We start from the raw sequence: 16320 nt of genomic DNA, 5'->3' as shown, positions 1-16320 counted from the left end.
TTATAAAATAAATTTTTTCACCACTTACATAGTGATACGTAATGTATCACCTGTGTTCTCGTCATAATAAAAAATTTCTTTAAAAGTTGAAAAAAAAAAATAAAGAAAAAAGGGAACAGTTGAGGGGAAGTGGGGTCCAGCCCGATGGGTTGCCGGTCGCCCATGTGCAATCCAATTGCATTATTTTTTTGATCGTATTTATCTGCACTATTAGTTGATCTAACGGTCTTAATTCAAAATTATTTAATTTAAAATTTATAAAAATATTAAATTTAATGGGATGAGATTGAATATGATAAATTCAACAAAAAAAAAAAAAAAAAATTCAACGGTCCAAAATTAAGAAACTGCAATTATATGCCTGGACCTAAAACTTCGATCAACTTCTCAGGGTTCTAAATGGGTATACAAGAATAGAAACGATCGGTTCCAATGTAGCCAAATAAACTCAATTTTCTGCGACATTTTAGGAAGCCATCTATATATAGAGGGATGATTCAGGCTGCTATAATCACTTATTATGTATATGTCTGCTTTTCAGAGTCTTTCTTGCAGTTTACTCTTTATGTGCACTCTGGCATGCTAAATTTTAGCTAAACCCAAAGAAATCATGAAAGAACCAAATTTATTCGGGTTCGGGGTGCAATGATGAATCCGGCTTTTTTGATTCTTGTGATATTTTGATGGGTTGTTTTTTTTTTTTTTTCCTACAACGATACTTTACTTTGAGGGGGGAATTTGGGCTAAACTAGATAATATGTCATACATAAATAGGTATTGAGCTTGTCATTTATATTAGTCGAACATGAAACTTGTCATTTACTAATATAGAAGAGTATCATTGGATTATAGTGTTACTACATCTACAAAGATCGTTAGAACCTTTCAAATGTAAAAGATTGTTTTTATGTTTTCGCGTCTTTCGTTCCAACTTTAATATTGTGTCATTTATAGATTATCACATGAGTAAAATATCAAGTTGACTTCCAATTATTTATATTATTATAATTATCATAATCATAATAATTATCTTTCGAATAGTTGGGATTATCTTGATATTTTATTATCTAGAGAAGGTGTTCGAATGCAATCACATTTGCGATGCCAAAGTAGTTCAGATGATTAAAAGTATTTACTCTGTATCCAATACCTCAAGTCTAATTTCCTCATCTTCTATATCGCTAGTACAAAATAGAAAAATAAAATTTGTGGGGTTGTTAGAGTGTACTCCCCCATCTTCCCATTACATTACACCACACTGGTAGTGCTGTAGTGGGCTACAAGTAAAGGCACACTTCACATATTAAAAATTATTCAAAAGGTGTTTAGGCCCAAACAGTAAGTAGTTTGGTTATTTAGGGTTGGAGATAAGATTGTAATGGAAATTGAGGCCCATAAACCATCCCACGATGATGGAGATATCCACATCATGAAAAGTCCCCCACAAGAACAACAAAAAGTGATAATTCTCTATATTTTTTTGGGAGAAAATCTATCACAACATTTAATATTTGAGGAAGTGTGAACCTCCTTTAAGGAAAAGGATTATTGCTGGATCTTTTTTCTAGGTATCCTAGGGATCATGCGATCGTAATCGTTTATCGTACATCATATTGTCATAAATCATTTCAAAATTTAAAATTTAAAATTAAATATAAATAGTCCTAACAAAAATTGACCGCACGATGTACGATAAACGGTCACAATCGCAAGATCCATAGGATCCTCAGAAAAAGGATCCGGCTTGGATCCTTTTCCCTCTTTTAGGTGCAACAAACTCCATGATTTTAGCTTAAATCACGGAAATGGGGCACTAATCAAATGATGGTACCTTAATCCTAATGATTGTCGAGAAACTATGTTATTATTGTGTTATATTATGTGTAATTTAACCAGAAAGGGAAAAAAAAAAGGTTGCTGCAACGAAGAAACTGCAAGTGTGCAGGAAACTGACTCTAATTTAATCAGAATGAAAACAATGAACGAATTGCGGAAACGGAACTATCTTTCTAGGCAAAATTTGACCATAGAGAAAATGCTAGATCATGAAGAGATAGGAGTGGGACTTCATAGGATTCAGAGCTTAGACTCTGTTCTAGGCTTACCAGCCTAGGCTGCCATACTAACCCTTAAGGTTCACATGACAATGGAATAAGGATTACACGACTATTTCTTAAGATTCAAGTGGTGATGATCGCTAAAGATAACATGATTGTGAACTTGTTTTAGAATACTTTTAAATTGATTAAAACACTTTTACATGGGGTGCGAGTAAAGTGACAAATTAACCCATTTGATAAGAACCACCAATACTTATGGGTTTCATCTTTATTAGAAAAATAATACACATTCGTGATAAGTAATTTGAAAACAAACCCTTTTGGCTCAGCCAATAAAAACAGAAAACCTTAATTATGGCAGAGCGTCCCAGGATGGGTGGACGTCTCCCATACAAGCTGAGACTGAGATTGATCCAAAACAAGAAAACATCCGGCACCCCTAATGTCCCAAAGAGGTATTGCAGCATCACATTCACCTGTAAGCAAAACCCACTGGCTAGGAGTAGACCATTGCACAATCATCCAAAATTCGTGATTGTCCACCCTAAATTTCAAGAACAATCCCTGCTTACATCCTCAATATTGTCATCCAAAATGTTTCATGCGTTCACATAACCATGATAAGAAGTTTAAATTTTCTAACTTTCTATGCATCAAGTGTGCATTAAACGTCGAATTCTGTGAATTTTGGGACATACCGCGGTGGCCAGACAAGGTGTGAGCAATAGCCCCAGAGAGGTAATATCACAGAGGCGGACTTGAACATCTTCGGTTCCGGCAGCAATGAGCATGTGAGAAGTTGCCAACGGCGACATTGCAGTTCGGGACACCTTCCCCGGCATCTTCAAGTCCATCAGCACCTGCGTCGTATTCGTATCCCAAACATTGATGTGATGATCGTACGACCCCATCACAAACGGTCCGGTGTCGACGGGATACCACACCGCGAACTTATGCCCGTGCTCGTGCTGCTTATCCACCGCAAACAGGCACTTGTGCCTCGCGATAACTCCGTTGCCTAAGTAATCGGTCCCGCGCTGGACATCGACCACGGCAGCGGAAGCATCGGAGGCGCCGGATAACAGGTACCGGCCCTCCGTCAAATCGAGCTGGAGAGAGTTGACGGAGCCGCGGTGAGGGGAGATGATGTCTTTGTGATTGGAGAGTAGGAGCGTTTGGATCCGGGTCGACTTGATTCGATTCGAGAACAAATTTGGGCGGAGCTTGCCCGCTTCCCTGTCTCCGATTTCCCGCCACACTTTCGGAGCATCTTCTTCTTCTTGTACCAAATGCAAAAGCGAAGCACAGGTTCACAACGCAACGATGTCGTATCGCAGTGTTCTCTCTCACACTCTGAAGTATGAATTCGTTTTCTGTTCTTCCGGGCTTCGCTTTGATTTTCCTGGTCAACTCGGACGAACTCGGACAGATTCGGGTTCGGGTTATAATGGCTGACAAATGATGCGTCAGCAAAACGACAGCGTAAGCCTTTCCAAAATCGAAGACTGGGGTTTGTGTTGTGAATGAGAGTGTCAACTTCCGTTCTCGAATGATGAATTCAATATTTAAATAGGACTGGCCTATTGGCTATTGTGAGGAATGTGATTATTGTGATAAATTCAAGAATACTACTTCATTGTTGAACTCCTAATCATAAATGAATACATGTCTAATTATAATATTTTGTTTTAATTATTTGAACACGTGTCTATTTATGATTGAGATTCAACAAAAGATCCTGCTATTCTTTCAGTAGTAAAGTAGTTTCTACATTCAATGCTTAACCTAGAATCCACTAGGCACCAAAATCATTTGGAATTAAGGAGTTGAGATCTTCTTCGGATCTTTGTGCTGGAGCTTAAGGACTCAAAGACCGAGGTCGTTGAAGAGAGAGAAAAAAATATTTGAACCATTGATTTGTGTGAAATCGGCTAGTAAAATCAGCTTGTAAGGACTGCAGAATTTAAAATGAGGACCATTACAAAGAAACAAACAACATGTAATTTCCTCCATGTGTATCATTCTTTTACAATTCCCAACAGTCAATTCTTTTACATGTTTCCAGCTGTGACAACCAACAACTTCCAAAATTGTTAAATTCTGAAACGGTATTGCAAATGGCCTTTAGATTTGGGTCTGCTTGTGGGGAATTCTTCTTCCTCTGATGCATCGAGTTCTGCATTTCCTCAAGCCTCAAAGCACTTAAATTTGGAAAGGTGGCATCTACATGCCCAATACCTCGAAGGAAAGCTACTTGCTTTTTAGAGCATGCACCATAAAACTTAATCTATTTGAGTTCGCAAAAGAGCCACACCAACTCTCTATATTGCTGGGCAACTTCAACTTTCCTAGCTTGGGAAATGAATCTTGAAACATTACAGGCCAATGTGGGGATGTTTTACAACATGCATGGCAAAAAATATGGGGTCTTCAATAACTTTTATTCATTTGAGCAGAAAGAAATGTTCTATTTCACTTGATAAATTTCAATAGAAGTACTCTTATTAGGGTGTAAACCTGTGGGTAGTCCTATAGTAGAAAAACATCACTTGAGTATTTACCCAGATTAGGTTTTTGTTGATAGGGGTAGGTATCAAAGACTTGTGGGGAGATTAATTTATTATCTCATACTCATACTGATATTGCATATGTTGTGGGTGTTGTAAGTCAGTTTATGCACTCGCTCAGTGAAGATCACATGGTTGCGGTAATGCGAATTTTGGTATATCTGAAGTCTGCACTCGTCAAATGAATACTTTATGGAAAACATGGACATCTAAAGGTTGGGAGGTTTACATCTGGATATTTTATGTTTGTTGGAGGTAATTTGGTTACGTGGCATAGTAAGAAGCAAAAAGTGGTGTCAAGGTCGTTTGCGACAGTTGAGTATAGAGGTATGACACACTGAATATGTGAACTTCTTTGGTTACGTAAACTTTTGAGATGTCTTGGTTTTGAATCAAAGGAGGCTATGGAGTGATATTGTGACAATAATGTGAAAGGGAGATAGCTAATAATCCGGAACATGATCGAACAAAGAATGTGGAGGTTGATTGACACTTCGTCAAGGAAAATCTTGAAAGGAAAATTGTGTCTATATCGTTTATGAGTTCAGGAGAGCAGTTAGCTGATATTCTTACTCATGCGGTATCTAGTAAGGTTTTCCAATACTCAATTATCAAGTTGGGCATGTATGATATTTATACACCAACTTGAGGGGAGTGTTGATTTGAGTCTTAATTGTAAATGTTCTTATTTGAAGAAGGATTAGGATCTGTAATCTTTAGAATTTAGTGTCCTCGTATTTTGTAATTACTTTCCTTATAAAATAAGATATAAATACCTGTATATTGTAAACCCTAAAAGATAAATAATATAACGTAATTTTCAAAATATTTCTTCTTCTATTCCCCTCCCCCCAAAACAAACATCATCTTTCCAAATTCACTCATTTTCTCTAATTTAAGTATGTACACCATCACACTCCTTTTATGTTTTCTTCGTGTTGATCCAACCACTCTATTCTTCTATCACACTCATCTTTTATTTATTTTTTATTTTAACCCACCACTGATATTCTCGTACAATTTCCCCCAAGAACTATCTCCATTCTCATTATTTTCTACAACCCGTCCCCTATTCATCACTCTTTCTTTTTCTCTTCCTCTCTCTCTCTCTCTCTCTTTCTTTTTCTTTCTTTTTTTTTTTTTTTTTTTTTTTTTTTTTGGAGTTCTTTTCTTTTTTCACTCACCTTCCACACCCCTTCTTCCTTACTACACAATCTTGTGTGTCTCTCTCTCTTCACTAGTTAATATTGATGCATAACTCAATTTGAGTTCCACAGAGCAATTCTCTTGGAATATAGCTTTCTCGGTTGTACAAGTCTTAATCACGACATCGTCATCATCCGTCATGACTCCCATTAGTGAGGTTGACTGGCCAAAGGCAACGTTGTCGTTGTAGCTTGGAGTCCCGACACATCTGACGTCTTGCTGGCAATGTGGCTTTTGGTGGCGTTGAAGGTGCAGGATGGCATTTTATGACAATATGTGGGTTCATGATTTTTGGATTGTAAAAATTTGTTATGTGAGAGAGGAGATTATGTTGATGAATAAAGATATATAAGAAATTAGGTTGGCCATGGTGAGCTTGTTAAGTAACGTGATGACAAGAAGAATCCATTGTAAGGAATTTGATGTGTTGGTGTTGGTTCTTTGGTTTCAAATGCTTTCTTCACCCTTTGGTTTGTGATTCACGTCTAATCTACTTGCACAAAAGTTACTAGTTTTGGTTGATTGGTGGTGTGTTTTCATGGTTAAAGGATAGAGGCATAGAGTAGTATAAATCTAGTAAAACACAGTGACACACCGAATTTAAGTGGTTCGCCAATTTGGCTACGTTCACTAGAGTTGCATATGCATTTGGATTTCACTATATAAGGGAGATTTACAAAACACAATGAAGATGGTCTAGAGCCTTTACATAAGGTAAAAGAAAGGGAAGGTGGGTGGGTGGTCTGAGAATGAGAGATCTTTCTTGTAGCTGTTGCGTTGTTGTTGGTGTGGTGTTGTTCCTCCTGTACGTGTTCTTTCCTCCTTTTGCCTTTATGAAGAAATCAATGGAATCCTCAATTAAGTCTTCAATGACACATTTCAATTCTTTTGCAACACTTGGAACATCAAGCATTGAAAGCATCAGTAACTAATCATGTTTATAATTATTACCGTGGATGTGGACAACTACCCAAAAGCCACGTCCTACTCTAAGGGATATAGAATTTCACCCTTCCAATTTTGGGGAGTAATCATCACCATACATTAACTCATAATTTGCCACCTCACCATTTGGTTAAAATATCATACCAATTCTAGCTAGATTTATTTCACTTCAAGCTTAACTCTTAGCCCGTTGCTGTTAGTTACACTTTAAACTATGATAAAAAGGCTAGTAAGGTGAATCAATTCTATTGGCATGTAAATGATAAATAATAGGCCTAACAATGCAGTCTACAAATAAACATTTCCGGTAGATCTTACTTTATTCTCGTATATAGTGAAATATATATGTATGAGTTAACTAACGAAGAAAAGAACTTAGTAGATTAAATATTAGAGTAAAGCACAAATTAAAAATACTTTGATACATACATATATATATACACACACACATTTTCTTTTTAAAGACTGATTTTTCTGAAAAATAATTTAGAGACTAAATCGGCAGCTAGAAAAATCACCGTAGCTTAGTAACAGTGGATTTCCAATTTTACCCCCGTTTCATTTTTGTTTTTTCAACTTTGCCATGTTGCTTTGCTGTCAAATGGAGAACAGAATGGTGATCCGTGGTTTTCACCGCTTCTACCCTCTCCCTCTTCGCCTCATCCGGTAGAAATTCGTTTCTGTCGCTCACAATTCGCGAAAGAAAATTCTAAACCTCAAACAAACAAATCGCATAAAACCTCAAACCCAACAAAAGTAATGAAATAATCAGCAAAAGTAATGAAAATGTTACGTGTTAGCAATCAAAGCAACCAACATATGACATAAACTAATAGCCTATCGGAATTGTAGCTACAAATCTCCATCAAAATTCTTGAGCGGAACCATAAAAGTTGCTATTCCTCACAAGACAATGTTGCTGAGAACGAAACACAGGTGATATTTCATAACTACCGAGCTTTATCAAAATTCTACTTGCATTTTTGAGTTTGTATGTGCTGGTGGTGGTATGAGTGTCTACTGGCTCTGTTATGCTTGAAGGCATATTACTATCAACTAAAAGCCAGCAGAAAATCACTTTCCATCGTGTGAGATACAGCTTTCAGGTTCCCTTCTTTGTTGTGCGATGAAATTATGTGTTTGCTCCTGTCTTATTCGTGATGCCCGGGCTGCCCGTTGTTTTTCTTCTTTTGCACAGCGTTGCCCACTCGTCCTCCTTTGTCTTGCCATGCGTCGATCATCCTGGATAGGTCTTCTTCAATTGGATCTCTCCAAATTTCTTTCGGTTTCCATTTGCTTCTCTCAGCCTTCCTCTCTCTCTCTCTCTCTCTCATCGCTACTCACTCTCGCTTTTCCGATGAATTTCCAGTCAAAATTGGGCACGATGCGTCCCCAAATCACCACCAATGGAAGGTAGTTGGAGAATCGTGTAAGATTAATCCTCAAATTTCGAATTTTATTTTTTATTTGATTTCTCTTAATGCATGTTTAAGAGGGGTTCGGGAGTTCACCAAAATCGCTTCGAATTTGCTTTAGTTATGATCAGAAGAGGAGGCAGAGGCAGCTAGTACTGCTCTTGCTGTGACCCAGGAAGTTCTCGTGTTCGTCAACAATATCTCTATGCATCTGGAGACTTGGCTCAATTTTCGACGGCGATGAAGATTCAGATGGTATGCTCTGCTTCCATTTGTCCATTTCTTTGTGTAATTCAATTCAATGTGCTTTGTTTTCACGAAACTAAATGCATAGTAGTGATACTAATATTCAATTCTCTAGATGCATGTGTAGCACATTCGGTAAATAATAAAGCTGTAGAATTGCACATTCGATAAAACCTTCTGTCTTCCTTTGCGGACAAGCCGAATGATTATGAGCTTCCAGTCCTTTTGAGTAATATTTTTACCAATTAGTTTTTTGTTGAGTAAACCAATTTTTTTAGAAAAGGAAAGAATGCTTTTAGCAAATCACTTACAAAAAATTCATACACATACTCACCCATATACAGGTTTTCTACAAAATGATCATCCTATTTTCAATGCGTAGTTAATCAATGATCCGAATTGTTCACTTTCTTTCAAGAATACAAATAATCAGCTAAACCAACAATTGATTAGGTGTTCGATTGTTTCGACATTTTCATCACAATTTTGTCTACTGAGTCATGATTTTGTGTATATTTTAGGATTTGAATGATTGTTTGCGAGAATAACTCTTGAATATGAAGTTTAAATATAAACATAGTTTCGATCACTAAAACTCATTATGTAAAATGAGAATAACTTTACGAAGATATAATAATAAATAGAACCCCAAAATAATGTTTTCTCCAACCTACCTAACCCAACGCCAAATAATGTTTTGCATATTTCTACAATGATGTAATCTGGCCATTGAAGGGATCTCAGAATGAGAAAGTGATCAAGTGTGCTTCCGAAGTTTTGTGTCATGGAAGATAATCATACGATTCAACAATTTTTCAACATTTTCACGTTTTTTTTGGTAAAGGATGAATTCAAAATGTGAATAAGAAAGATAACATGCTGACATCTGTTCTGTCACTAGGTAAAAAAAAAGTATGTGTCTTTTACTCAATCAACTCATTTTGTGTTCTAATTCAGAGTTATGAATCAGAGTATTGTCTACCAATATAAAAAGCAGGATTGTGAAATCATGAGATATTTGACATTTTATGTTAAACTGAATTAAGAGCACACTTTCAAATACAATTTCATTTATATTTATTCAATCAAACATTATAGTCCTATTATTCGAGAAAACTATTCTTTTTTCTGATTAAGAATTGTTATTAACAGCACTAGAAAACCGTCTTTCTGCATTCTTCTTTGTTTCATGCATAATTACAACATGATTTCATAATACATAATTACAACATCACTCACTGTCTCCGAATTCCAAATTTAGTTAAGAACAATGACAAATGACTGAAAAGCATGATGTTTTCAAAATTATTTGGTTGGCAGTCCTACTCAGTGATACGAACTGTAGGACTCCAATTGTCATTTATCCTTCTATTAATAACGGGGAACCCGTGGAAAACATGATGGCTCCTTCTTGGGAAAATTGTGCCCCCCAACCCAAATGCCAAAATCAGGTGGCTTGAGAATAAGTGTTTTTCAGATAGAATATTGTACTTGAATCATCAATTAAGTTACAATTTAACAAAAATACGTACAAAGGGTTAACAACCAGTTTAAGAAATACTATTTGTCTTTGATAGTAGTTATATGCATGTGTGTAGTGTTGTGAAATAAATATTATGTGTGTGTTGATTTTTTTTAAGAGATAAAGTACACACGTATACAATAGATTTTTGTTAAAACGAATTATATGCATGATATCTTTTTTACTCGCATGCATGTTCGTTGGAGTCAAATGCAGAATCATAGAATCAGAAATTAAGATCATAGAATCTGAAATTAAGGTAATCTATATACATTTCATTTGAAGTTTCCTTTTATAGAATTTGCTTCACTGGTGCAGATAATGTTAACTGTTTTAATGGTTTGATGGATGATTCAGAACTGCTTCTTTGTATGCAGATTACCATATGTATTTGAGAGCACAGCTGATGTAAGTTCTCTCTCTCTCTCTCTCTCTCTCTCTCTCTCTCTCTCTCTCTCTCTCTGTGCATCGATCTGTTTTGTCTGTCAACTTTGCTTATAACTTACTCTCCTAGTATTTCCCGTATCAGGAAAATTTTACCGATCGCAAATGATAAATGTTACGAGCATGGGAAAGGCATAACCAATATTAAATCAGCTTTTCAGGTATGCATGGATTCCAGATTCAAGCCATCACTTCCGTTTAGTATGTTGTTTATCAATTTGTGATCATAACACCGTCAGGCAGTGTTACTATTGTGAATGTTATGTGAGAAAGCAAAGAAAATTCTAATGGGAGAAAGCAAAGTTAAGGTGAAGATTTTGGTTTGCCCTTTAGCTTTCATTAAGTTCAATGCTAATTAGGGGTTTTTCTTCATATGTTTTCTTTCGTGTTTCAACTTCCGATTTCACTCAATTTTATGTACTTGCTGAACACCTTCTTTGTTTTACAAAATGTTTATATATTCCCAAATAGTTATACGAAGTACCAACACTACTTAGATCACACTGATAGTACTTGGACCTGAAAAAATAATGGTCAAACAGATCTTTTCTCAAAGTCAAATCTCAATTGTACAAATGACTGATTTTTTAAATGTGTTGTTAACGTTTGATCGTTTTATAGTTTTATTAAATTCCAGATTCTGAACCCTGATATGATTTTGGTGGTTGTAAATTTTTCTACTTATTAAGGCTTCAAAAAATAAATATGTGGTTTGATATGTTGAATTATCCATTATGTAGATTTGGGATTTTGGAAGTAATACTAACTGGAATTAAACAGGTTGCTTAATTGGTGGACAGATTAAGCCACTGTGAGAAAGTGAGGTGCCATGTGTTATAGGTGCTAATTTAGTTTCCTGCTTTTGCATCTTTCTAATTTTTCCTTATGCCGAGTCCTGCAACACTAACTCTGTTATCGAAGTAACGTTTACAATTACCTTGGGCAGTTCTATACTAAATTGCAGGAAAAGATACATGCAAAGGAGATGGAGAATAATTTGCAAGCCAGGTATGAGGTGGTATTCAATCGATGGTGGTCAACCGAAACCTGTGTGTGAATTATGTTCTTATTATGAATGTTGTCTGTTCTTTTACAGGAAACTCTAGAAGCTGAGATTAGAATGTTCAGGAAGAAACTGACATTTAAAGAACTCCAATGCCAATCTTCTGTCAGGAGCCTCCACCTCCTAAAGCGGACCTGAAGAAGGTATATCTTTTTTCCTTCAAAATCACAAATAGCATGATGTATATTATTTTGTTCATGTGCAATTTCCAGTTCTCTGGTGAATCTGATTCCACGCTTTAGTTTGGAAAACTCTTATTTTTGTCATATATAGAAAAGTGGTGGGGCGTGCAAGTACAGTATTGATGGACTTCTAAATGGTGGTTAGTTTAGTTTATAAATTTGTGATGCATGTGCTCTCTAACCTTGAGCATGTCTTCATCATGATCACAGAAGGCCATGATCCTGTTGGACACATGCTGGTTGCATGTTTTCTTATATTACAGTTGTCTGTGTAGGATGCCTTTGGTAGATTTTCCCCTTATATTTCTTATTTTAGTAGGATGTGCAACTTTTAACTGGTCCTAAGTTATTTTCCCATTCTTCAATATTGTACAGGTAATTTTCCTTCAGGTTCGACAGGAAGAGAGTGCATCTTTTATCACTTGTACTTCTGAGTTCATGCACCTTTTTCATTCTTTGCAAATTGAACATGTTAATCAAGCCAATCCTTCAAGTTATCAATCACTTAATCATACTCTCACAATCCTACCCCATTCAGTCTGTTGGTCGGAATGGTGGTCGTATCTGAGTTATTTTTGACAGTTACAGCTACCATGCTCCATTTGATTGGAAAGGAGGCACCGCAGGCGTATTTTGATGCTGCCAACAACTGTTTTACCAAAATTTGCACTGTGTATTACAGTTCTTACTTTGTTAGTATACTGAAAGCTTATAAAAAAATCGATGTCAAGTATCTTGACTAATATGTAGTCTAAACACGCATTCCTACTACGATTAATTAAGTTGGCACTGCATTGTGATAATCTTGCTTCACTGTACTTGGCTGTTATAGTGTTATTTGGCAGCATCTGCTTTATTTTGGCCTTGACGACTTTAGTGCAATTGATGCAGATACCAGCAACAAGAGCCAATCTCCCAAGCTCGGACGTAAGAAGAGCTTACTTCCTGCAGTTTCTGAAGCAAACCGTAATATCAATGGTCAGTCTAGCAGGTTTAGTCTGGATGAGAAAGTACCTCAGAACACTGCTAGAGGGCCTTCTCCTGTGTATCCAAAGAAGCCACAACGGAAGTCTCTTCCTAGACTCCCGAACTTTTGTTGCGGAGAATTGTTGGTACTGCTTGAGCAATGCTTAGTTTGTACTGTGTTTCTTTGGCAGTCAGGTGAGCAATCCTTAATTTTGATGAATTTAATTTTTTCGTTTTGAAGCTGAAATTGGCGTCTGGGAGGGAATACTGCGTCAAGATGATCTTGGAGGCCGTCCAGGGAGAGCATTTGTTAGGTCATTATTTGAGGATATAATATTACCTATTCAGAAATTTAATTTGAAAACTAAATATCATAAGCAAACAATTATTTTAAAGTATTCGAAATTTAATTTAAAATGTGCAGAAAATTGTCTTCAGTAAAACCCAAACCCAAAACCAGTACACACAAAAATAACAGACATGTTAACAAGAGAACTAACTATGCAGCAAAGTTGTTGTTTCTTTATATACATTGAGTGTAGTTTTGCCATCACCACCACCACGACCCATCAGCAACATCTGCATCACCTTCACCTTCACTCTCGTCTTTAGAATCATCAAAGATTCCGTCATCAATAACATCATTTCCAACACCAACACTAGTAAACATCATCTAATTATTTCATTTTTTTGGTACAATAAAACATCATCTAATTATTTCATTTTTTTGGTAAAATAAAGCATCATCTAATTCATCCCACCATTTATAATATACTTCTTCCTCTGTTATCTGCACTCCTTGTAGTTCTGGGGAACTCTTCCACTCAAAGTGGTTAATCTTCAACTTAGGGCATTCATATATATTTACAGTTTTCAAGGATGGGAATTTGACAATGCAATTTCCAGAGAAGAAATCTTGCAGACTTGGTAGAGATAAAAGGTTCAAACGTTGCAACTGGCAAAAAGAAATCTCACCATCATTTCCTGCATCATCTCCATCTGATGTCGTTGCCCCTATTTCTGTCATTCTTTCACAACTCCCAACGATCATTTCTCTTAGCCGCTTTAAAGTTTTGGCTATCGTATATGTTGCTAAATATTTCAAGCTGTGACAACCAACTACATTCAAAGTTGTTAAATTCTTGAAGGGAATAGCAGATGACCCTAGATCCTTCAATGCAGAACAATCCACCACTCGTAGAACTTCCAAGTTTGGAAAAACTGGGCCTGCTTCTGGGACACTAACTCTAGTTTCTTGGCATTTAATTGTAATTTTTGAATATTAATTACGTTGTGTGGGATACATTCATACCGAAACTAGTGTGGGACACATTTGTACCTATACTTGTATAGACATCAAAGTACTCTCTCACATCTGACACATCTGACGTCTTGTTGGCAATGTGGCTTTTGGTGGTGTTGAAGGTATAGGATGACATTTCAAGAGAATAGTCAGTCTAGTGATTTTTCATTATATATCGAAATCTAACTTTTTAAGTTAAAATGTTCATAAAAATAAATTAGGATAATCTACATAATTTTTACTTTTTAAAAGGTTGCTTAATGGACATAATTGAGCCTAAATTAATTTCTTAATAATCTTTGGTTAAAAATTTAACTCAGAACGGTTGGAACAGAAAAATTGTTTTTGGGTTAAAACTTAATTTTTTTTGTCCCTTTATTTGGAGATGATCTTAGTATAGGTATAAGATCAGACTTTTTTTTTTTTTAATTTTTTAATTTTTTTTTTAATTTAAAGATAGCTAAATCTTGCTTTGGTGTAAGATATACGAGATATGGATCCTGCTTTCAATAAGTTCATTCACTAAGAATTTAAGAACAATTTAAACAGAACAAAAAACTCAATTATATACCTAGACCTAAAACTTTGGTCAACTTCTCAGGGTTCTAAATGGATATTCAAAAGATTTTTTGTGACAGAATAGGAACGATCGGTTCCAATGTAGCCAAAGAAACTCAAATTTTTGTGACATTTTAGGATGCCATCTATGTATGGGAATGATTCAAGCTGCTATAATTGCTTATTATGTTTCATATTTTTGTGTATATGTCTGCTTTTTATAGTCTTTCTTGCAGTTTACTCATATGTGCACTCTGGCATGCTAAGTTTTAGTTGAACCCAATGAAATCATGAAAGAACCAAATTTAGTTGGGATTGGGAGAACAGATAAATATACATGGACATAATGTTTCATGGATTTTGATCAAATATTTAACTTTTTCACTAAAGGGGCAATGATGAGTTAGTGGAAGTGGTGCAATGATGAGTCGGATTGGATGGGTGACAGAAACTACAGGATTTGAATCATGAGTTATTGAGAAGGAAAGACCTTGAAGAAAAAAATCAAACAGTTGAGTGTCACATTTGGTTATCGGAAGACGTCGGTTATGTCTTTCCACAGGGAGTTTTAAGTCTAAGATTGAGAGTTTGAGAGCCAAAAATCCAGTTTCAGTACCCAAATTTGTTGGATGTTGAAGATTATCAAGTGGCCTTATTAGCAGTATTTATGTAGGCTGTAATGTTTTTTTCTTTTCTATTCAGAACGATTCTTTCTAACTCGTGATTATGTATCAATGTGGATTTCTAGTATGACCCTTTTTAATTCTTGTGATGTTTTGAGGGGTTTTTTTTCATTAACGATATTCTACTTTGAGAAGAGAATTTGGGCTAAACGAGATAAAATGCCATACGTAATTGTTAGCGTGAGTCAATATTAGGAAAAATAGGGAATGTAAATAATAGGAGTCCTTTATTAAGTAGGTTTGTGTATATGTTATTTGTTTCCTTGTAAAACTATAATAGTACTGATGTATATATATTTCAAAACAAGTAATAGAATTATTGATTCCGTAAAAGTTCTATTTGGTATCAAGAGCGCCGAAACCCTAGTTGTTTTCCGCTGTGCTTGGGTGACTGTTTTTCTGCAAATTTTCTGCAGAAAACAGTGGTACCGTGTGTGTGTGTAATCTTGCTGCGTGTGCAGCAGTGCAGTGTGGTTTTCTGCAGTGTTTTTTCTGCAATTTTTCTGCAGCAAACAGTGTTGCTGTGTGTGTGGTATTGCTGCGATTCTGCTGTGGTTTTTTTTTCTGCAATTTTTTCTGCAAAAACAGGTGTGGGCCGTGAGGGTGTTTTTTGGTGATTTGGTGAGCAACTTCTCTGCACAGTTTTTTGTCTGTGTGGTGTGGTTGCGTGTACGAAGTATTGTGTTGACCCGTGTGGGTGTGGTACTGCTGTGTGTGCAGTCTGTTGTTGTATATTGCTGTGCAGCACAATACCTTGCTGCTGCCGTGAGGGTTGTGTACAAATTGCTGTGTTTTTCTGCAATTGTACCGTGTCTGTTACTTGCTGCGTGCTACTGTGTATTGCGTGCTGCTGGTGTCGTGAGAAACGAAGGAGAACAAAGACTGCAGGAAGAGACAACTGCTGTGTGTGTGCTGTGTGTTTTTGTTGCAGCGTATTGTGTCTTTGCTGCTGTATTTATTGCAGCAAGTGTGTCGTGTATTATATTTCGTATTGTGCCTCGTGGGAATATTGCTCTACTGTTGCAATCTGCTTGCTGTCTGTTTTGCCGTGGGTAATTGCCGTGAGTGGCTGCTGCTTGTTTGTTCTTGCAAATTGTGGTTCCGTAATTGGTAGGGTGCTGTGATTGCCGTGTACTTGTGATTGTCATTTTGCGTATTAT

At 36.2% G+C, this 16320-nt stretch overlaps 1 long non-coding RNA gene and 1 pseudogene across 18 annotated transcripts in view; one reads left to right on the top strand and one right to left on the bottom strand.

The window, feature by feature from the left end:
* LOC137717524 (uncharacterized) overlaps nucleotides 1–13063 on the top strand; it is a 36894-nt gene extending 23831 nt beyond the window's left edge. For 12 of the 18 annotated variants that reach the window (XR_011065793.1, XR_011065796.1, XR_011065802.1 and 9 more), the window contains 5 exons: nucleotides 10200–10369; nucleotides 10491–11413; nucleotides 11502–11611; nucleotides 12542–12762; nucleotides 12858–13063. This is a non-coding gene — a long non-coding RNA (uncharacterized lncRNA). The remainder of the gene's footprint in view (nucleotides 1–10199; nucleotides 10370–10490; nucleotides 11414–11501; nucleotides 11612–12541; nucleotides 12763–12857) is intronic. The other 6 variants (XR_011065792.1, XR_011065786.1, XR_011065790.1 and 3 more) reach the window with 6 other exon arrangements.
* Nucleotides 2584–3370, bottom strand: LOC137717999 (WD repeat-containing protein ATCSA-1-like; annotated as a pseudogene).
* Nucleotides 13064–16320: the final 3257 nt, after the last annotated feature.

The sequence above is a fragment of the Pyrus communis genome, chromosome 15, assembly GCF_963583255.1.
Source record: "Pyrus communis chromosome 15, drPyrComm1.1, whole genome shotgun sequence".
Taxonomy (NCBI): Eukaryota; Viridiplantae; Streptophyta; class Magnoliopsida; order Rosales; family Rosaceae; genus Pyrus; species Pyrus communis.
Note: the sequence above shows the minus strand (reverse complement) of the source record. Positions and strands in the feature narration are given on the sequence as shown.